Here is a 22,015-nt window from a genome sequence, read left to right as displayed (position 1 = left end):
CTTTTCCTCTCCCCCCTGTCTCTCTCTCTCTTAGTTTCTCTGTGAGAGAACTGTGAGAAGAGCAGGGAGAAAGAGAAAGCAGTGGTGACCCTTAAGCCTCTGTGGATGTGTGTATATGTGTGTGTGTGTGTGTTAACACGTCAGACCTCAAGGAGCTCATAGAAAAAGGGGCAAAAAAAGGGGGGGTAGCTTGAATGGTGCTGGAAGGGTCGAGAGCGGGTGGCAAAAGAGGGCTCGAAGCACAGTGAGAAAAAAGGGGTGTGTGTGTATATATGTCTACGAGAGTGTGTGCGTGTGTATGTGACACAGAGAGAGAGAGAGAGTGTGTGTGTGAGTGTGTTGAGAAAGGAAAAGAGAGGGGGGGTGGCCGCCTTGTTTGTAGCTTGTCAGCAATTGCCTGAGACAAGCCTCCCCCTGCATGTGTGAAAGCTACTTGGCGTGAATTGGCCGGACCGTACCAAGTGGCGGAAAGCGGGAGGGGGGGACGACCGATAGAAAAACACACCAAAGCGGAGACAATAGGCCCCTCAAGTGTTCCCCCCGAATCGCTTTGATGTTGTCCTAGAGTCTCGATGCTGAAGGGGACCGCGGATTGCGGGGAAAGAGAAGCCTTTTGTGTGGATGTGTGTGTGCACTTTTTTCTTCTCCTCCTCCTTCTCCTCCTCCACCTCCTCCTCCTCTTTCTCCTTCTCCTTCCTCTTCGTCTCCTCCGGGCCGGCGCGGTGGACAAAGGGGAGGGGGACAAAAGCTCGGGGAGAAACGGCCGAGGAAACAAAACGATGAACGGAGCCCAAACGATGCCGTGCGCGCTCGTTTTGTGTCGGGGCCGCGCGTGAACGAGAGAGAGAGTGAGTGAGAGACAGAAGAGAGAGCGAGAGAGAGAGAGAGAAAGGGGGGCTAAGAGCTGAAAGAAGAGAGAACAAGAAGAAGAAGAAGAAGAAGAAGAAGAGGAGGAGGAGGAGAAGCTGCAGCAGCAACAGCAGCGGGTTGAGAGAGATAGACAGAGCGATAAAGAGAGAGAGAGAGAGAGAGAGAGAGAGAGAGGGTGAGTAGTCTCTATTTCTTCTGTTCTTCTTGTCGTTTCTCTTCAGGGGGGTTGGGATAGGATAGGATGGGGGTGTTGACGGTGGGGGCGGAGAGGGGGTCTGGGGGTGGGGTGGAGGGGGGGTTGAAATGGCAGTGGTGTTATTGAGTTATTCTTGGTTACAGTGAGTGAGTGAGTATGTGCGTGCGCGTGCGCGCGTTCAACTGTTCACCTACTATAACACACACACACACACATACACACATACACACACACCAACACCAGCTATGGGGACGTCGTTATTCTTAGTCCATCAGAATGCGCGCGCGCGCGCGTGTGTGTGTGTGTGAGAGAGAGAGAGAGAGAGAGAGAGAGAGAGGGATAGTGTGTGTATGTGTGTGTGCGCGTGTATGTGCGTGTGTGATGGAAAGGGCTCGGGGTGAGAGAGTTTGGAATCTGTCATTGGATAGTCTGAAAACGGACTGCTTACCATGCCAGTACACCCCCCCCCAATTCATGGTATGTGTGTGCGGTGGTGTTTTGGTGTGTGTGTGTGGGGTGGGGGGGAGTTTTGGGGTCTTTAAGAGATTTGAGCGTGTGTGGCTGTATTGTACCCCCCATGTGTCAGCTTTGTCACTCTCGGCAGCAGCAGGTGAATTGTGCAGTGATTGGAGGTGTGTGTGTGTGTGTTTTGGGGTGGGGGTGGTTCTATTCTGCCTGGGGGGCTCACTGTCTGTACCCAGTGTGGCGGTTGCAGTCTGCTTTCACTCCACCAGCTGTTCCTGAGAAGCTGCAGTGGTTCTCTCTCTCTCTCTCTCTCTCTCTCTCTCTCTCTCCGTCTCTTTCTCTTCTGTCTTTCTCTTTTTGTGAATGTCTCTACATTTCTCTCTGCCCCTGTCTGTCTCTCATCATCTCTCTCTCTCTCTCTCTCTCTCTCTCTCTTCCTCTTCACTTTTCTCGTGAAATTTCTCTATATCTCTCCATGTTTCTCTCACCCTCTTCACTCTCTCTCCTCCTCTCTCTTACTCACTGTCCCTCTGTCTTTTTCTTTATCCCTTTCCCTCCCTCTTTCCCTCTTGACAAACACAAGCACGTACCTTCATCTATGTTGCCTGTTGTTAAAGCTACTGAGGTCCATGATGAAGATACTGATACTGAGTTCATGTGTGTGCCTACAGGCCTATCAGAGAGCAGCCATATAGCCTGTGACTGACCTGTCCTCTCAGTGTTGAGGTGTTAGTTGTGTTTCTGTACTGTGGTATCAATACTGTACATGTATACTGTACCTGTTGTCCACCGACTCTGATTTAAAGGTACAGTGAGCTGGATTAATCATTTAACGCTTGATGAAATATTTATCAACGTTACGTAACGCTGGTGGTCAGAATATTGAGCAGTAAAGGTGAAGTGTCTGTTGTCCTCCAGCTGTGCTGGAAGTTACTCGCTGCGTTACTCTACTGTGCCATGTGGCTGTCCGCCCCTGAGCAGCGTCCACAAGAAAGGACGTTTATAATGTTTATAACTGTTCTATAACCAAAGTTTGATGAGTTCTTATATGCCCCCAATGTAGTCAAGAGTGTGTGACGTTTGCTTCTATACTTTTTATTATTTCGCTGGAGCTACAAGGCTAATGCTGCCAACAAGTAATGGAACCCTGCATGCCTAAATCATCACGCACTTTCCTTAAACTGTGCTGAGGTGAAGACGTTTGTCAGATCTGGCTGGTTTATGTGCTTCCTGGCCCTGTATGATGTACTGCTATCTACAGACATGGGCAAAAGTATGTTGCATAGAAAAAAACAATACAAATGACATGTGAATTTTGTTTGTAAATGTCAGAAATCAAACATGTCTTGGCTGAATGGTTGTGTTTAAGGTAAACCTGCAAATAATTATGATTAGATACAAAAAAAAATGAATTACGTCTTTAATGCTGGACAGTAAAGGTTGAATTTGTAGGGAAACGCAACGCTTGTTTTTTTTTTAGACAAGCAATTATCCAACCCACTCATTTGTACTCTCCCCAATCACATGTAATGCCCCCGACACTAGGATTGTGAGTACTGACACATGCCTCCTCCGACACATGCGCAACCAGCCATCGCCTCATTTCGAACTGCCACCGCTGCTGCATCACCGGGCAACCAACACTCTCGGAGGAAAGCGCCGGGTACCCAGCTCGGATGAATTGCCCAGCATCACACTGAAGTGTTGTGGAGAAAAAAAGAGAGAGCGAGCCTTCTACCCACCCAGAGAGATCAATGTCAATTGTGCTCTCTCGAACCCCGGCTGCTGATGGCAAGCAGAGTGACCCAGTAAACTGATTTGGGGATGTTTTTGATACAGGGTTTATTTGTTGAATTAACTGACTGTGCAAAAGGCCACGTCCTCGTCCTGTATGTTTTAACATGCTAGGATGTGCTGGGTCAGCTAGATCAGATGCTGGATGTCCACTTTATGCCAGGACTGGCGTCTGTTTGTTAATGTAACAGAATTAGACATCAGTGCTCTCCTCAAAGCACACTTGGCTGCCCACTGATGTTGTGTTAGCGGACGTTTGAAAAGAAACAGTGCCACTTCACGTGTCTCGGAAGAAGCACATGCTTGTTACAGGGCCTTTAAAACTGATATACGTAAAACATCTCTGTTCTGATTAGATGCTCTATATCTTTCCTCATTCAAGCTGAACTTCATTACATTTAACTTGAATCAGTGGAGTGAAATTGTCTAAATTGACAGGCAGTGTTTTGGTCTTTGGTCTTTGTGACATCACAAAAATATCTGAGTTTGCAGTTCATGCTTCTTGAGTATCAGGATTATATCTGGATAAGGTCACGACACATAAAACTGCGAGTGGAAACACACCCAAGACTTAAATCAGATACCAATCCCATCACTCAAAGGACTTCAGGAGGTGGTCTGAGACACATTTGAGCCACATGTTACAGCAGAGTAAACACATCCATCTCTCCAAGATGCATTTAACAACCAAAACACCTCCCAGTACAACCCAAACACCAGTAATAATTACAGAGCAACAAGCTAATCTGCATATTCCACCACACACAGCGATCTGATTGCAGTCTGAGTAACCAGGGACGCATTTGACTACCAAGTGTAAACACATGGTTAAAATTTTATCAGGATACAATCCAGATACTAGTCACATGAAGAGACTGGGTGTAAACAGGGTCTTGGTTCCCTGTACAGATTGTATGGACTGAGAGGTGAACATTTTGAAACACGAAGAAAAAAACTGCATAGCAAACCAAACAAGATCATTAAAAAAAAAAAAGCAAGAACGTTTTTTTATATATATTTTTTACAATATTTTACAAGCTGCCTTCGTGACACTAAGCTCCCTAACCACATTTGAGGTTGTCCTGAGGTGTTAACCTTTTGACCTTTTGTTAAAACCAAAAATTGCTGTAGATCAAATGCAGGCACGCTTCTGGCGGTGAACTCGGAGGATCTGCGCCCACACAAACCTGAAGCTCAATCAAAGGCTTAAAAAGCCTCAGATATGCTGACGCATTAGCCCGAGCCATCGCTTCGTAATGGCGGCTTTGATCCCAGACTGTTTTGTTTATTTCTGCCTGATTTGCTGTTTGTTTATCTGTTTGTGGAGGGGACGGGTTGTGGCCTGCATAGTATTTGTTGGTGAGGTATTTGTGAAAGAGTTCGCAAAGAGACTGAATGGGGAAAGAGCTTTCAGCCCCAAGTGCCACTTTCTGAAACGTGAGACAAAGCTGAGGTGTACTGTGTATCTGTGTGTGTGTGTGTGTTTGTAAAGAGTCTTTAAAAGCTATTCAGTTGTGAAATTAATATGCTGAGCTTGTGAGTGTGTGTTCGAGTGAGTGTTCATATAGGATTATCAACCAGTGGCTCACTAAAATGGAGTTGTGGCAAACCAAACTTAATGACATAATGTAATGTTTATGTGAGGCTACCTTTCAGCTCTAGGTGCTAACCATTGAGGATACCAACTGGACAGAATTAGCCAAAGGAGTAGCTTAAACAGGGGCTGTACTGCTAATATATATATTATAACTGCTATAAATAAAGCTGCTAAAAGTTCTTTAAAGTATGCTATAGACCAGTGGTTCCCAACCTTAGTCTTGAAGGATCCCCCACTCTCCACATTTTAGTATTTAACCTACTCCCAAAACACCTGATCCAGCTAATAAGCTAATTAACATGCCCTTCTAGAGTAGAAGACAGTGTGTTAGAGCAGAAAACTACCACCATGTGCAGACCAGGGGGTCCTCTAGGACCTAGGTTGGGAACCACTGCCATAGGAGAACTATTAATAATAATAATAATAATAATAATATTTTTTTCAAAATGGATGTAAAAGTTGTTACCCAATGTGAAAGATCTAAGATCTCTTTAACAAATTGGATTAGGTTTAAGGGTTTCTCAAAAGCAGATACTGCCAGTGGGTTAGAGTAGGCACTAGTCAGGCACCTTGAGCAAACCAAGCTAAACTCTGGTACTGTAATTTTGCGTGAAATGTAAACATAATGTTTGTAATACCAGCTTTGTGAAATCCATTCAGCTCTTAAAAGCAGTCCCTAAATAGCTACACAATCTTTCCTTCAGTGAAGTTTGCTTGTTTGTTAGCTTGTTCGTTCATTCGTGAGTCTGATCTTGAAGTCCCAAGAAACAATAACTGGCTTAGTTCTCTCTGGGTGGGAAAGATGACCCTTCCTCTACCCCATAATTCAGCACGATGCTAGTCAGTGAGGTTGTCTGTTAGTTTATGTATCAGAATTGGTAGTTAGTCTTATCCTTCAAGTGTGTTGAGCTGTCCAATAATGTTGTGTCAGCACCAGTTCAAAAAGAAGTGGTACGCTGGCTTTACATGTCCCTGTGGTATCATGTGCTAGACCCTCCCAGTGCTGGTGGAATCACACAGTGGGGGGGGACTAGCTAGTGTGTGGGAATCAGTCATGATACCATTTGAAAAATTGTAATGGAAAGGTTGAATGTTTTTGTTTAGAGACGAAGACGACTTTGCCACCTAAAACAATCTCAACATGCACAAACTCTCACTGTAAAGCTATTCAGACTGAATTCCAGTGGTGCGACCCAAGACACACTCTTCTCGAAGCCTGAGGAGCGTGCGAGCAGGCCTCAAAACAAGCTCCCTCCTTCTAATCATGGTCTAAGACAAACAGAAGCAAATTAGAGACAGAGGGAGAGATGGAAGTAAATAATGGAGGCTAAAGGAACCCCAGAGATCTGCCGTTAAAAGGGGATGAGAAGGAGAGGGAGAGGGAGCGAGGGATTCCATCATCAGGAAGGAGGAATGTTCCTCCGGAGAGGGCTGCGAAAGGAAATAAATGGGTTTATTCTTCACAGTTGTCAAATATCCAATGCATAAATTATAGCCGCGTTACAACGACGGTTAATAACCCACAGCAAACATAAAACGCATTTAGTTAGATGACAGTTTAGTTAATGCCAGGATACGCCGCCGCGCGGTCATAATTGTTTCATTATCTCGTCGAGGCCTAGGCAAATCTTGGTCGGTCGGCAGAAAGATATTCAATCCACAAAATAAAGGAGGGGAGAAGGGGAGAGAAAGAGTGAGGGAGGGAGAGAGAGAGAGAGAGAGAGTAAGAGAGAAACTGAGAGTCTATTTCTCTCCATTCTAAAGCCTCCTCCTGCTTTTGAACGCGGGCTCCTGCATTAATCCAGCATATTCTCCGGACTAATAACTTTTTGAATAGGCGGGAATGTGTGCGCTGAGCTCCGCTGCATGCGCCTCTGAGGCGAGATGATTGTAAATTCATTTAGAGGTGCCTATCACGGCGAGATGGAGGGAGGGAAGGAGGGATGGAGAGGGAGAAGAAGGGAGGAGAGGGGAAGGATGATGTCTTGGGTTTTAAAGCACATTTGTATTCATGGCATGAAGAAGGAGGCACGGGTTTAGGAGAGGGAGAGACACTGCGAGAGATGGAAGGAGGGAGAGGGAGTGAGAGATAGACAAAGAGAGAGAGACTAGGCTAGGGCAGCTAAGCTTGATGAGGCAAGCTGAATGTTGCTGCTGTGTCTCAATTTGGACACTAACCATTATCTCGGTTTGGATCCTGATATGTAAAGCATTTCATGACTCTACAAGCTGTATCACATAGTTATTACATAGAGGGCTATGAGTCTGGGGATAGATGCCCAACACTTTTTTATGATAGATTAAGAGATACGATTATGGTCTAGATGGGACCTCTTTCCTTATTCTTTGACTGGTAGCAAATAAATAATTCTTCACATCAAACCACTGGAATACATTGCAAAAATATTATATTGCGATACATGTTTGTAATGCATGATATGTATGACGATATTTTAATGATCAAAACAAATGGAAACATGTCAATTCCAACCCCCCAAACTGTTATGTAACAGCCTTGACTCATTATACTGGGTTTACAGCCCCACAATTTACATACACCCGGCCCACTAGCGAAGGCCTTTCAAGGCTAATTCTGATGGCTGGAACATGGGTGAATGTGGGCTAGGTGGGTTCCAGGTGAGCATGGGCTTTGAGTGGGTTTGTGCATGAGTTGTTATTGGGACCCAATTGAGCATTAAGGTCTCAGTATACTTTTAGTGCAACAAAGTTCGAAACCTGAACCCACCTTTGTATGGGCACTCCAGTGCTGCTGGTCATTTTTATGGCCATTTCCATGACTACTGGAAGATGATTGCACACTGTAAAGTGTCGCCTCTTCAGGACTGACCATCACAGGCTTTGTCATGTGATGCAATTGTGTGAATGAAGCCCCTCGGTAACATCTGCAGGTCTTAGTTTTTTCCGCATTACATAATTTTGTTCAACAAAGCCAGATGAAGGTTATCTTCTCAAGAAGTATACAGAGGGCTTTTGCATTTAGGTCAGCTAGTGATGTTGAATGACTAACTGTAGATCATGGATGCCACTGCAATCCATTCCAACGGCACTGGATGGAGTTCTGTCCCTCCACTGATCACAGTATCACTGCTCATCAACCAATGCTTGGGTGCTTCATACTCTTCTAGGCAATTGGGGTGTAACAGTGCATTGACAAATCACTCATCAGCCACTTTGATAAGGGCCAGACTGTGATGGCCAGAAAACTGGGTCGGAGCATCTCCAAAATGGAAGGTCTTACGGGGTGTTCACAGGATGCAGAGGTTGGTGCCTACCAAAAGCGTTCCCAGGAAGGACAACCGGTGAACCGGCTACAAGGTCATGGACACTCAAGGCTCACTGATGCATGTGGGGAGCGAAGGCTAGAAGGACTTGCTTGTGGAGTCCATGCTTTGACGGGGCACCATCACAGTATTTAACAGGTTGTCTTCAGGAACCAAAGCAGTCACAACCTGGGAACGAATAGAGTGGAATCTCTGTCAAAATATGATATCCGGCTGTTGTTTTTAGGCAGGTTTGTGATTGGACAGAGCAACATCTCTACGTACATTTTTCCTGGATATACCCACTTCCAATTCCCTAGAGGCTTCTGCCCTTTTGGTGGAGCTGTGAGTTCAGGCAACACGTCTGCTGGGATATTCCTGTGCTGCTGCTGCTGCTGCTGCTGCTACTGCTACATCTCGGGCTAACGTCGTGTGTGATCCGAGTGAAAAAGGGGGTGTAATTTACTTTGCCTTTGAAGCCTCAGCCACAGCGTGTCACTCACACTCAGGCAGTAGGAGATGGAGGAACCGCTCCCTCTCTCTTCTTCCTCAGCTTTCTTCTTTCTTTATCTCCCTTCTTTTCTTCTCCACTCTTTCCCTCTATCTCTCTCTATCCACAGCAGATGTTTGCCTGGTCTGGATGGGATTGTTCTTATCCCAGCCCGCTCCCCACCCCCCTTAACTCTATCTATGTCTATCCCTCTCTTTGCTTCTCCCTGGTTTTACTCCCCCCCTGCCTCCGCCTGCTGCAAATCACAGCTTTCCCTACGCTTCACCAGCGATTCAGGACATACCTCACACATCTTCCAACAAACGATTACACCAGACCCCCCTCACATACAGGTACACACATGTTTGAGTTTCATTCTGGCTCACCTCAGTGCCCAACTACAGATCCAGTGAAGAGTAAAAAAATCAAGCTACCCCTTATTTGTTGCACCCCACCTTCTCTTTCCATCCCCTATCTCTCTCTATTCCCCTCTCTCTCTCATTCCCTCGTTCCGGTCCAGTCCCCTCCTCCCACACTGGGCTGATCATTGATGGGTTTAGCAACGCCGCTGAGCCAGAGACTCAGGGCATCGATTGGCCGCGTAATCGACATGGATTTCTGCCCAAAGTGGTGAAAAATTTGCCACGGCTTATAGCTAAGCAATTTCTAGATGCCTGCAGAAGGGGAGGTGGGGTAAAAAGGGAAAAAAAGATGAGCAGCACACACCAATAATTGATATCGAGATCGATGTGTGATTCTCAGAACTGCACAGCTTCGGCCAGACACCAATCAGACATCTGGCCTTGGCCTCTGCTCTCTGCTGTGTTCCATGAAGGAGGCTTGAGAGAAAGCTGGAACGGGGAGGAGAGAACAGAATGATGACAGGAAAAAAAAAACAGGACTGTTGATGTTAAAAAAAAAGAGATGGCTGTGAAAGCCTTAAGACCTTCTGAATCTCAACCATCTGCGCCATACTTTTGTGTTTCTTCCAGTTCTAATGCACCTTACTTGGCTCTTAATGGGCTTGATAATTACCTAGTGAGATGAGTCAGATGTGTTAGAGCAGGGATAACTCACAAATGCACACACAAAAACGTAATGTCTGGGGGAAGCATGGAGAACCATTCCTTTAGGGCATGTTAGCTTTGGAACAGAAGCTGTCCATGTGTTGCATTTTGGATAGCAGTTACAATATTATTGCTAATGCAGGAGAAGGCTCTCTGAACTAAACCCAGATTGCAGCCATTTTGCTTTAGCAAACATGATAACTCTGCTAATAGCAATTTGGAGTCAGTTAAAATGAATCAAATATGACCTGCTAACCAGCTTCACTCGTTTTTAGTAGTATTGCTAATAGATTTTTGGGGGGGCAATTAGCAAATAACACATGATAACCAGCCCCACTAGGTTTTTTATTCAGTAGTGTTGCTAATAGCCATTTGGGGTCCGGTAGCGCTACGGTACCTGCTAACTAGTGCTCCACTAGTTTTTAATATATCCGCTAAGAGCTATTTGAGGTCAGTTAGCATTATAACTAAATAAAACCTGATAACTAGGTCTACTAGTTTCTACTCCCCATTGGCCATGTAAACATTTTTGGGAAAAATGGATGGATCGGCCCTGAACCACCAGGACATGACTGAAGTGCCCTTGACCTCCTAACCTCCAAACTTCGGTCATAGAAGGCATAGTCATGTGACAAGGATGTGCTGCAGTAGCTCTGGCTCTCTCCCTGGTGGTTGAGTTGTCTAATAGCTTCTCCATCTGTCCCTGAGACTGCTAATAGCAAAAAGAGTCGGTCAGGTCCAGTTGTATCGCAAACAGGCCTTATCCGGGTGTCTAAGTCGTCCTTATTAAGACCAGAGACCCACTGCTACAAGCCAGACATGCAAAGCTGGGTGCCATTTTGGCCCACGATAATGTTACCCCACCTGGAGCCATTTTGGCTCCAGTCGCTGCAGTTCAGTTCACTCAGACGCTCAGGAGTCCTGCCGGTTTTGGGTTCCACCGTCTACCACATGTCACGGATTGGCTGCGGAGAGCACACACCTGTTTCCCAGGTAGAAATTGGTTCATTAAGCACTAGCAACAGTGGAGACTTGGAGGCGGCGCACATTCTAAGAGGCTCTTGCTGCCATCTTGGCGTCCGTCTGTATGACTAGCATGACTGCCATCTTGGATCCTGTTTCCAAGCACCTGCGACTGTGTACACACTACTCGATTTGCTGAAAGCCTAATGGTCTCAGCATAGACCTCAGCACTGACAGCAGCAGTGATTTGTCCGGGGTTTCATTTGAGGCAGTGAATGGGTCGCGTTAAGGGAGCTAGGCAAGAGCTTTCAACTGGTCCCATTTGGGCAGATCACGTTTGGGTACGCTGTATCATCATCTCGTTCTTGCCCTGCTGGCTGTCACAGATGAAGATTGCGCTAAATCGAGAGACTGTGAGTAGAGAAGCCGACAGAAAGACAAACAGAAAGGAAAGGAGAGGTAATTCAGAGGTGAAGAGAGTGGCGAGGCAACATAGCAACAGACACGGGGAGAATGCGGATAAGCGATCCAAGGCGCGAGAGTGACAGCAAGCCATAGCACAAGCGAATGGGAGAGATCACTTATCTTCTAAGTGGATCACCTGCCTGGATTGGAGAGAGAGAAGAGCGTTGTTGCCATGGCATTGCTGGCTGCATGCTTCTGCGCCTGGTGTGTAATCATCGCTGATGTGATGCTCACATACTCCCCCCCCTCCCCTCCCCTCCCCTCCCTTCCCCTGATCTCTCCTCCTCCTCCACCACCGCCTCCTCCTCCTCTTCTTCTTCTTCTTCTTCTCCCAGGCTCTTTAGTCGCTAAGAGGGAAAAAGAACGAGCGAGAAGAGAGAAACCAGTCTCTTCAGCTGATCCTTGATTACAATCAACAGATTCTTCTGCTCAATTCAACATCGTCAGACACTACAACATATAAGATGCACTTGAGAGACTGTCTCTTCTTGAAGAGAGCCTGTGTTGACCTTCAAAACCCCCATATTAGCGTTGCCTAATTAATTTTACTTCACACAGAACCGACCTTGCAACAGCTTTGCTTTTCCATATTCCATATCTTTTCGTTAACCTTGAGCAGCGGCCACAGTTAACTGGCCTTCAGAGCAGTGTTTACATAATGAACAATGTGCTCCTCTAGTTAGCATTGGTGGCACGTGGCACTGTTTTTCACCTGCCACCTTTTGTTGGATAACATGAAGTGTTGGAGAATGACCATCGTAACAATGTGCTTGATACGTGACCACCATTTAAATATGCCGTACCTTTTACAAATGGTGGACAAAGGCAAAGTTGCATAGTTTAAAACAGTAGTAGCAGCCATTTTAAAGCCCTCTAAATTTTGTTCCCTGATAGCAAGAGAATATCGAACCACTGTTGGCCCACTACCAACAAAGCTGGTGGTCCACTGGCACTGGCTCATTATTTTATGGGTGGGCCGCTGGTAAGTATTACACAAAATGCCACTTTTATCGCCCGTTTTCTACCAACCGTCTAATTTATTATTCATTTCTTATTTTTTTTCTTATCCTTAGTAAATTTGTTTGCTAAATAGTTTTTTTTTAGTTTCAGCAGCAGCATTTTTAACTAAATCATTTTATATCAGACCTCGTCATTATTATTTTTCCATCAGTTGTTTGTAATATTTATCTTAGGCTATGTTCAGACTGCCAGCCCAAATCAGATTTTTGGCATATCTAGATTGGATCCAGATTGATTTTTCATAGTCTGGACAGCCAAAAACCACATGAAATACGATTTTCGAAAATCGGATCCAAACCACATTTGGAGGTGGTTTGAAATGTGATTACAATCGGATTTGTACAGATGCGTCTCAGTCTGGCTGCTTTTGCTGCTCAAATCAGATTTCAATTTTTTTTGTGTCACCCGCAACGCGACAGACAGCGACCATGTCAGACCCAGAGCGACTTCTTCAGCGTATAAAAGCAGTTCATTGGTGCCTATATCTTTATCACAGCAACCCATGCAGATATGTTTGTATCGCGAGTTCGGACTTGCAAATCCGATCTGATCACTTGCAATGAACAGTAATCGAATGTTTGGACAGTCTTATATTTGACATGCATTCCTTCAGAGTACAGATCTCATTTTGTTAGTCTAAGGACATACAGTTAGCGAAAGGTTTAACAATCTTTTACCGGTGTTTTATGGTAAATCTAACCAAAATATCTCCCACTTTTTGTGTCCCAGTTTAGCATTGTTAGGATTGTCCCAGGTTAGCGTTGTTTGCAAGACCAGTTGATAATAATGCATTATATGGTATTTTGCGCCACTTCATGGAAACACGTCGAAAAATTTGTGTTGTGTGTATGACAAGAAGTTGTGCTGTGTGTATGACAGATTTAATAAGGCAGAAATGAATAAAGAGCTAATAAACTGTATAATACTACTATTTTTATTGCTGTTGATGTGCAGTGCCGTCTTGGATTTTGAACTTGGGGTTGGCGAGGCTGTCCCGACTTTCTGCGTAGGAAATCTGACTTTTGAGTGGCAATTCGATTGAAATCTACTACTTGGATCCCAGCATCTCAGTTGGAACGCAGCAATAGGTACGCAGTTTGCTCAGTGGTAATTGCTGGGGTATGAGCTTCCATAGCTGGAAAAACTAAAGATTTTCATTTGAAATAAAGGACAAGACTACACAACCAACACTGCTCCCAGCGGACCACATACACACACACTTAACTACACACACATGTTCATGTTCAGGGAATACTATGTGCAATATCCCACCCCCATGTGCAATTAAGAGTCTTTTGCTGTAAATAATATTGTTTATTGCTTTTTTAATTCTTATCTATATTGTGTGTATATAGTGTAAATTATTTATTTATCTAAATTTTTGTAACTGAGTGTCCTGCTATCCCTTTCTGCTGTTACACTGTGAATTTCCCCACTGCGGGACTAATAAAGGACTATCTTATCTTATCTTATCTTAAATTGTGCAAATTACATTTTTAATATTTTGAGAAAAAAAACTTACATTTGACCTGCATCAGCTAGAGTACAGTACTGTATTTGCTAATGTTGTAGTGTCTTGAGATATTTATTTATTTACTTCCATGAGTCCTTAGCTAAAACAGCTAACCTTGTTTTCATTTGGGACCCATTTTATTTGGGTAAAATTAGATTTTTGTGATCAAATGTTGCATTTGACCTGCATTTACTGACCTACAGAATCACTTCGTTAGCCTTGTAGTATTGTGCGAGGTTAGCATAGATGCTAGCAGGTAAAAGAACTTTTAATCCTCCACCAACCCCCCACCCCTTGAGCTCTTGCCGTGTGGTCATCACTCTACTCCTCCATTTTTACTTGCCGCACTTTGCCGCTAGTGCTTCAAGCCCCGGGTGACAGAAATCCAATTTCAGCTCGTCTCCGGGAAAGAATCTCTCCAGCTGACGAGAGCGATTGGGTACACGCGAGACGAGGCTGCCATTTCCTTATTCTTCCTTTGCGGCTCCATCCAGAAAGGTACAGCCAGGGGTCTGCGGAGCTGCGTCCAAAATCCACTGCTGCATACTACACACCTATTCACAGTACTGCACTTGTCTCTTGCCTGCTTAAAGGGGAGCTTCTTTGATTTGTCTCGAAGAATTGTGCATATGTATATTGTTTACATGTTTACACACTCAGCCCTGTCACAAACGGAAGTGTCTTTCCTCTATCCAATATAATATAATATAAACAAAACTAAACCATACTGACCAGACCTTTTCAGTGACCACCATCAAGCTTCTGGCAGGGTTTGACCACTCTTCTTGGCCGAATTGGTAGAGTTGGGTTGAGGTCAGGACTGAAAGCTCAGTGTTAGCCTGCTTCATCTGTTCCACAACAACCTTTGATGTGTGTCCTCTCAGGATACCCAATTGTGTTTCACCTTCAACTGTCTGTAATTTGTCTTGGTTATTCCCCCCACTTTGTGGAATGTAACTCTGGCAGTTCCACTGGCAGCAAAAACGACCCCAGGTGCTACCTTCACTGTGCTTCACAGTTTAATATATTGGAACTTTCACCAACTTTAACCACTGTACACTAATAATTCATGTCACAACCCTTTCATTTTCTATGTAGCTACTTCTGCAATTGTGGGATTGTGGTCCATGTTTATTTACTACAGAATTTGGTCATCATGGCACCTGAGCACTTTTTATTTGCTGTTCGACGAATACTCTTGATATAGAGTATAATCCTTCTGGGCGACTACGCCAGCGTGCAGTCTGTAGTAGAACTCCGCAATGACTGGTTTCGTTGGAGGAGGTCGAGTCAGGGGATGTGTGGAGGTGGGTCGGAGCCCACTAAAAGTGGAGGAGGACATCGAATGGCACTGGGCCAGCACTGGGCTGTGTCTGCACGGCTTCCTGTCATTGTCTCTTCTTGAGAGAAGGGGATGCTTGTCTGGACATTATGAGCTGTATTCTCAATGACTCTTCCAGACACAATGCAGAGCGCTTTGATGCAAATGTCCCATTCTGGAAACAGGCATGAAGTCACGTGTGTGTTGAAGGAAACCGGGACTTAATGTCTTGCTGCTGTTACATTACTTGTCTAATTTAGCTCATTGACATCTGCCATAGGACTAGTTGAGACGTATGTATGTCCGCTTGGCAGTGGTAAAAAGAGCATGTGGATTTTCAGTCTACGTTCTAGATTGATCTCCCCATTCAGAAGCTGTAGAATTTTCTCCTCACTTTTACGATTGTGACCCCTCATTCACACTGTTCTAGAATGTTTTCTCACATTCACACTGTTCTAGAATGTTTTCTCACATTCACACTGTTCTAGAATGTTTACCTCAGTTAACACTGTTCTAGAATGTTTCCTCACATTCACACAGTTCTAGAATGTTGTTTTCCATTCATACTGTTCTAGAATGTTTACCTCAGTTTACACTGTTCTAGAATGTTGTTTTCCATTCACACTGTTCTAGAATGTTATCTCACATTCACACTGTTCTAGAATGTTGTTTTCCATTCACACTGTTCTACAATGTTGTTTTCCATTCACACTGTTCTAGAATGTTTACCTCAGTTCACACTGTTCTAGAATGTTTTCTCACATTCACACTGTTCTAGAATGTTTACCTCAGTTCACACTGTTCTAGAATGTTGTTTTCCATTCACACAGTTCTAGAATGTTGTTTTCCATTCACACTGTTCTAGAATGTTTCCTCACATTCACACAGTTCTAGAATGCCCGCCTCAGTTCACACTATTCTAGAATGTTGTTTTCCATTCATACTGTTCTAGAATGTTGTTTTCCATTCACACTGTTCTAGAATGTTTCCTCACATTCACACAGTTCTAGAATGCCCGCCTCAGTTCACACTATTCTAGAATGTTGTTTTCCATTCATACTGTTCTAGAATGTTGTTTTCCATTCACACTGTTCTAGAATGTTTCCTCACATTCACACAGTTCTAGAATGCCCGCCTCAGTTCACACTATTCTAGAATGTTGTTTTCCATTCACACTGTTCCAGAATGTTTCCTCACATTCACACAGTTCTAGAATGCCCACCTCAGTTCACACTATTCTAGAATGTTGTTTTCCAGTCACACGGTTCTAGAATGTTTACCCCAATTTACGCTGTTCTAGAATGTTTACCCCAATTTACGCTGTTCTAATGTTAACTTCAGTTCGCACTGTTCTAGAATGTTGTTTTTAATTCCACTGTTCTAGAATGTGTACCTCAGTTCACACTGTTCTAGAATGTTGTTTTCCATTCACTCTGTTCTAGAATGTTAACCTCAGTTTACACTGTTCTAGAATGTTAACCTCAGTTTACACTGTTCTAGAATGTTAACCTCAGTTTACACTGTTCTAGAATGTTAACCTCAGTTTACACGGTTCTAGAATGTTAACCTCAGTTTACACGGTTCTAGAATGTTAACCTTAGTTTACACTGTTTTAGAATGCTGCTTTTCCAAAATAGAAAATACCTAGCTGGCAACAACGTGGATAGACACTGTTATCTGACTGAATGCAGGTTGTAACATCGGGTAATCAAAATTGCATCAGGACGTCAGTTTAACACCGTGACAACAGCTGATATTTTGTTGGTTAGTTGCCAAGTGAGCAAAATGCAAAATTATCCAAATGTGACATGACCACATCATATTCACCTAAAATATGAACATTTATTTGTGTAGTATGGCGACTAATACCCAGCGTCTAGTAAATTTCATAATGCTGTGGCGTCTAATCAACGTTGGGTTTTGACGTGAACCCTGAATTCAGCATCTGTCCGACGTTAAGAGTCCAACATCTTTCAGACATCAAGTCAACGCCTTGTGCCTGCTGGGTATTTGCCCACTGTGAAAGGAGCAAATAATCTGTGCTATTTAAGTCAGAGATTTAAGACTAGGCGAGCGGTCAACATTAGGATGCTGGTGATTGTTGTGGGAAGTTCGGTCAGCATTCTGTGGCATTGCGACTTCGCCGATATGAAGAGTGAGGTTCTCCAGTGACTTCATTAGGGATATAATGGGATCTCGGTCTGAAATGTTTCCTCCAGCTTCTCTCAGAGATATTCCAATTTTCATATAAAACAATGTTGCCACTGCACCATGTGTGCTCCTCACCAGCTCCTGTTACAAGAACCAGAACAACACAAGCACACAAACACACACACACACACACACACACTGATTAGTCACAGCAGCATGGAAATGATACCGGCTGCTTTATGATTATTTATTTATCTATTTCCATAATTTAGCCGCTCTGCTGGAGGAGGCTGCTTTCCATTTGGCTGGTATTTTAGACGACTCCTCTGCTTCCCTTCCGCTCCTTTATGCACAAAGCAACGCGCCGAATTCGATACGCTCTGGATCTTAGAAATTTGATTCTGAAAGGGCGCGAGAGGGAGAGAGAGATGGAGAGAGAGAGAGCGAGAGTGAGACGGAGAGAGAGTGCGAGGGAGAGAAGGAGAAAGATGGAAATGGGCAGAGTGGAAAAAATGTAAATGCTCGTCTTCAAATCTGATGATGTTTTTGTAGTCTGTGTGTGTGTGTGTGTGTGTGTGTGTGTGAGAGAGAGAGAGAGAGAGAGAGAGGAAGTGATAGAAAGGCTTGTGAGGACACTGTAGAGGTGACAGAGCAAAAGATGCTGTCTATCTCTTTCTTTCTCTCCTTCTCTCTCTCTCTCTCTCTCTCTCGCTCTCTGCAGTGGCCAGTGTTCTGATGACAGAGGGGTAGGTGACTCATCAGGGAGCCGCTCACAACTACAGACAGAGAGAAACGAGGCGTGGGGGAGGGGATAGAGCGAGACAGATATATAGAGAGAGTGTGAGAGAGAGAGAGAGAGAGAGAGAGAGAGAGAAAGAGGGAGACTGGGTGAGAGAGAGAGGGTGATGAATTCAGATCAGTCTTGCTTGACTGCTGGTGTTTATTGGTCCACAGAAGCTTCTGGAAAAAACACTAATGACTTCTCTGCTGTGAATGAGAGACAGGCTGTTTGTGTGTGTGTGTGCGTGGGCGCATGTGTGTGTGTGTGTGTGTGTGTATGTATAGATGTGCTGTAGTGTCCAAAGCACTTCATGACTGCCACTTTCCTTTTCCTAATAAAGCTACCAAGTATCACCTTGCTTTAATGTCATCGGGAGTTCGCAAGCGTGATCTCCTGCAATGCCGCAGCCAGCTGTGGCTGGGAGTTCAGGAAAGCGTAATTGGTTTCACGCTCTGTGGATGCGTAGGATGAAACTCCCTCTCTTCCCATCACTCAGCACGGCGCTAGCAGGTATCTGTTAGCTGAGGTGCCGCCAGAATTGGCCGTTAGTGTTCTCCTCCAAGCGCGTTAAGCTTTCCAATGAAGTTGTGTTTGCAGTTTGCGAAGCTACGGTGTTGCTTTACATGTCAGATATAAGAAGCATACACCTGCCTTCATCCTGGCAGTGCTGGTAGCATTTTGTGATGGGGGTAGGCTTTAAGTAGTGGGTGGGACATGGTCCGTCATGTGTGTTCACTGTGTGTAATATCAGCTAAGTACCATTTTGGAGATACTGTTAAAATGAGCCGTAGTCTTTGGTACAAGACAGCAATAAAACTGGAGAAGCAGAGGCAAAGGAATACTGGAGCGAGACGAACTTAAGGCCAATTTATGCTGCTGCGTCAAATCTGCGCCACATACCCTATGCTGCACCCTACGGCGTAGCTTGAAGTGCACATCCCCACTGCCCTGCCTGGGTGTCTGTTTTCTTGCATGGCTAATCCAAAACAAAGCATGGATATTAGGGTAATGTTAGCTACTTTAGAAGACAGAATATTCATACAGCTCACCTATAAAAGAAAGTGAATGAAAACACAGAACACAGTCTTGACTTGAGGGTGATGGAATACCTGGACACCATATTTAATAAATGCATTCAGCTACTTTAAGTTGCACCTATTCTGACGCAGAATGGAATGAGTTGAGGATGAGGTGGCATGGTGATCGTTCAACATCCTGACCCTTCCTGATGCTCTTGTTGCTGAATGCAATCTAGTAGAAAGCCCTGCCTGGACAGTGGAAACAGTTCAACTTCAACAAAAGCCAGATAAACTCTTATTAATACCCTTGATTTCGGAAGAAACTATGACAAAGTAAGCTGCAGGAAACTAAATAGGGGGCGATATGACTATAAAAACAGCTCCTCACAATAACAAATTCTCACGTGAAATAAATCTACAGGACTAGATTCAGATTCTTCTGGGCTTATGGGTTTTTTTATGTATATGGTGGAAGCTCCATACAAGTCGCCAGTGAAATAAGAGCCATGAAGTAGTTTTACTCCATCCAAAATACCAAGACATACCTTTTTAAGACTTGTCTCCCATAGCAACAGCGGAATTATCTAGAGTAAGTGAGTGTGTATGTGTGGTGGCTCGGCTATTATACTCAGGCATTTGTGAAGGCCACCCACTCTTAGAGCGGCCATTCACTCTGGGGTCCTTTCAGTACACCAGCCGTGTTCTACCCGCAACACCTGTAGCATCTAATACGGAATCTGTTTGTGTGTGAATGTGTGAGTGTGGTCAAAGTAAGGACCTTTTTATTTCTACAAAATTGGTTGGAAATAAATCAATGGAGTTTGTGTGTGTATAGAGGGTTATGAGGTTTACCATGACAATTCAAAAGAACCATTTAGATGCTTGTTCTTTGCCTCATTAAAGGGTTCTCTGAACTGGTGAAAACCAATAATTTTCTTTGATTTTTTAGTTAAATGTCCCTTAGCAAGTTGCACCCTGGCTAGTCACTTTTGGTAGCCATCAACAATCTTCTGGCTGGATATTTAGTCTTTTACAGAATGCAGTTCAATTTGTTGATATGGTAGCCTGCTTTATCCATTCCACAGCCACCTGTGATGCGTCTTTGGGATCACTGTGCAGTTGGAACACCCAATTATGTCCAGGTTTCAGCCATCCAGCTGATGTTTTGTGATTATGCTGAAAAATCTCAAGGAATCTTTCAGTTCCACTGGCAGCAAAAGATGCTACCATCACCATGCTTAACAGTATTCCTAGGGTTGAATGCCTCACCTTTACCCCTCCAAACATACCTCAGATCCTTATGACTAAACAACTCACCATAACTGACCTCCTAGGGGCGTTTTCCTTGTTTGTGTGCTCACCTATAAACATTAGTCATCTACGATCATCCTTCTCGGATCGGCGCTGAGTACCCTGGACTTTCCCTTAGTACCGCGTATTGGAGTGCTATCAACAATGTCTTACACAGAAAGGCACAGAGAGAAGCTGCCAGCTGTAGGCAGTCATGATCACTAGCAGGACGTTAAGAGGCCTCGACCATGGCAAGTTAAAATTCATTTTGGAACTTGTAGCAATCTTGATAACTACAGTAAAGGTGGTGAAAGGTGGTGAGTAGAAGCTTAGTGATGGACTGCAGTTCGGCTCTGGCTCCATGTTTATTGCCGAATGCCCGTTTTCCTGATCTGATCAAATCCCAATAGATGAAGTCATGTCAAAATGAATGATAAGTGTAATGTTTTGGAAGAAAGGATGTAGACACCCTGAGATACTGTGGCAGTTTTTGGTGGAGAGAGAGAGGGCTTTCGATACTACATTAAAATCGTTTCACCCCAGGGCGGGTGTATGCTTGTGTGTGTGTGTGTTGATGTGTGACTGATTAGTTTCATACATCTGAGTATGTCCCAGTGGTCATTGGCACGATGGGGCGTGTGTGTGTGTGTGTGTGTGTGTGTGTGTGTGTGCTCTCTTTCATGCATGGCAGTAAATACTTATGCTCAGCCTAGCACATCACACCAGCATCTGCGCAGCTGTGCTGGTGACTGCTCCATTGAGAGGCAACACACACACGCGTGCATACACACACTCACAGACAATCTATCTATTTGTCTGTCTGTCTGTCTGTCTGTCTGTTCAAGTACTATCAAAGTTAATGTGTAAAATAAAGGATTTACTCCATGTTTGTCTCTTTGCGCCACCCAGTGAAGGCTGAAGCCCAGCTTCCTCACAGTATGCGGCCATGATAGAACCATTTTATCATAGATTGAAATATAGATTTTTTAAAATAATCAAGAACTAGCTAGGACTCCCCCATCACACAGCCCTGTAAGAGTGAAGTCTAGCATAAACATGCTTGCAGGAGAACACTAGTACCCAATGCAGTCATGTCAGTAAACAGACACCCGCATTAGCTAGGACTGCACTGAGGAAGGTGGGGAGAGAAAGGGCCGTTCCTCCCACCCAGAGGCTTGCTGTGCTTTCGTGGACCTCAAGCCATGGATAGCTGTGGCATCACAATGATAGGGTCATTTAGTATGTGTCCACTGCACACGGCACAGTATTCTCCATATGATTATTTCGCCAGCCCCTCACAATGCAGTTGTTGGCTACACCACGTGCCTTGCAAAGACTTTTAAAGAGTACATCCACCCTCAGTATTAGTGTGTCTCCAACTCTCTCAGCATGCAGAAGGCTAAAATTGAATGCTATGGGGTCGATAACTAACGTGCAGAGGCGGGGCTTAAGTAGAAAGCAGCCTATCAGAGGCTTGAACATGCTTTATCATTCATAAGGTCGCCACCCACCATAGAGTGAAAATGCTCTGTTTTTCATCATCAATTGAGGCGGAGTTATGGACGCAGCAGAACTGAATATTCAACCACTAGGGGGCACATAAGCTAGGGCACATAGAACAGCATAAGTGTCATTTATCAGCACTAAATGCCTACTGTTGGACAAATCACAGCTTTTTCCCAAATGATACCAGGAGTATCTATGTAAAATATATAAAATATATATTCGGCAG

The 22,015-nt window shown here is 44.3% G+C and overlaps 1 protein-coding gene across 2 annotated transcripts in view; it reads left to right on the top strand.

Annotated features, from left to right (window-relative positions):
* Window positions 1-493: 493 nt before the first annotated feature.
* bcl9 (BCL9 transcription coactivator) overlaps window positions 494-22,015 on the top strand; it is a 125,669-nt gene continuing 104,147 nt past the window's right edge. For both annotated transcript variants that reach the window (XM_072657805.1, XM_072657800.1), the window contains exon 1: window positions 494-1,045. The gene's annotated coding sequence lies outside the window, so the exon portion shown is untranslated. The remainder of the gene's footprint in view (window positions 1,046-22,015) is intronic.

The sequence above is a fragment of the Salminus brasiliensis genome, chromosome 15, assembly GCF_030463535.1.
Source record: "Salminus brasiliensis chromosome 15, fSalBra1.hap2, whole genome shotgun sequence".
Taxonomy (NCBI): Eukaryota; Metazoa; Chordata; class Actinopteri; order Characiformes; family Bryconidae; genus Salminus; species Salminus brasiliensis.
This window is presented reverse-complemented; position numbering and strand designations above follow the sequence as displayed.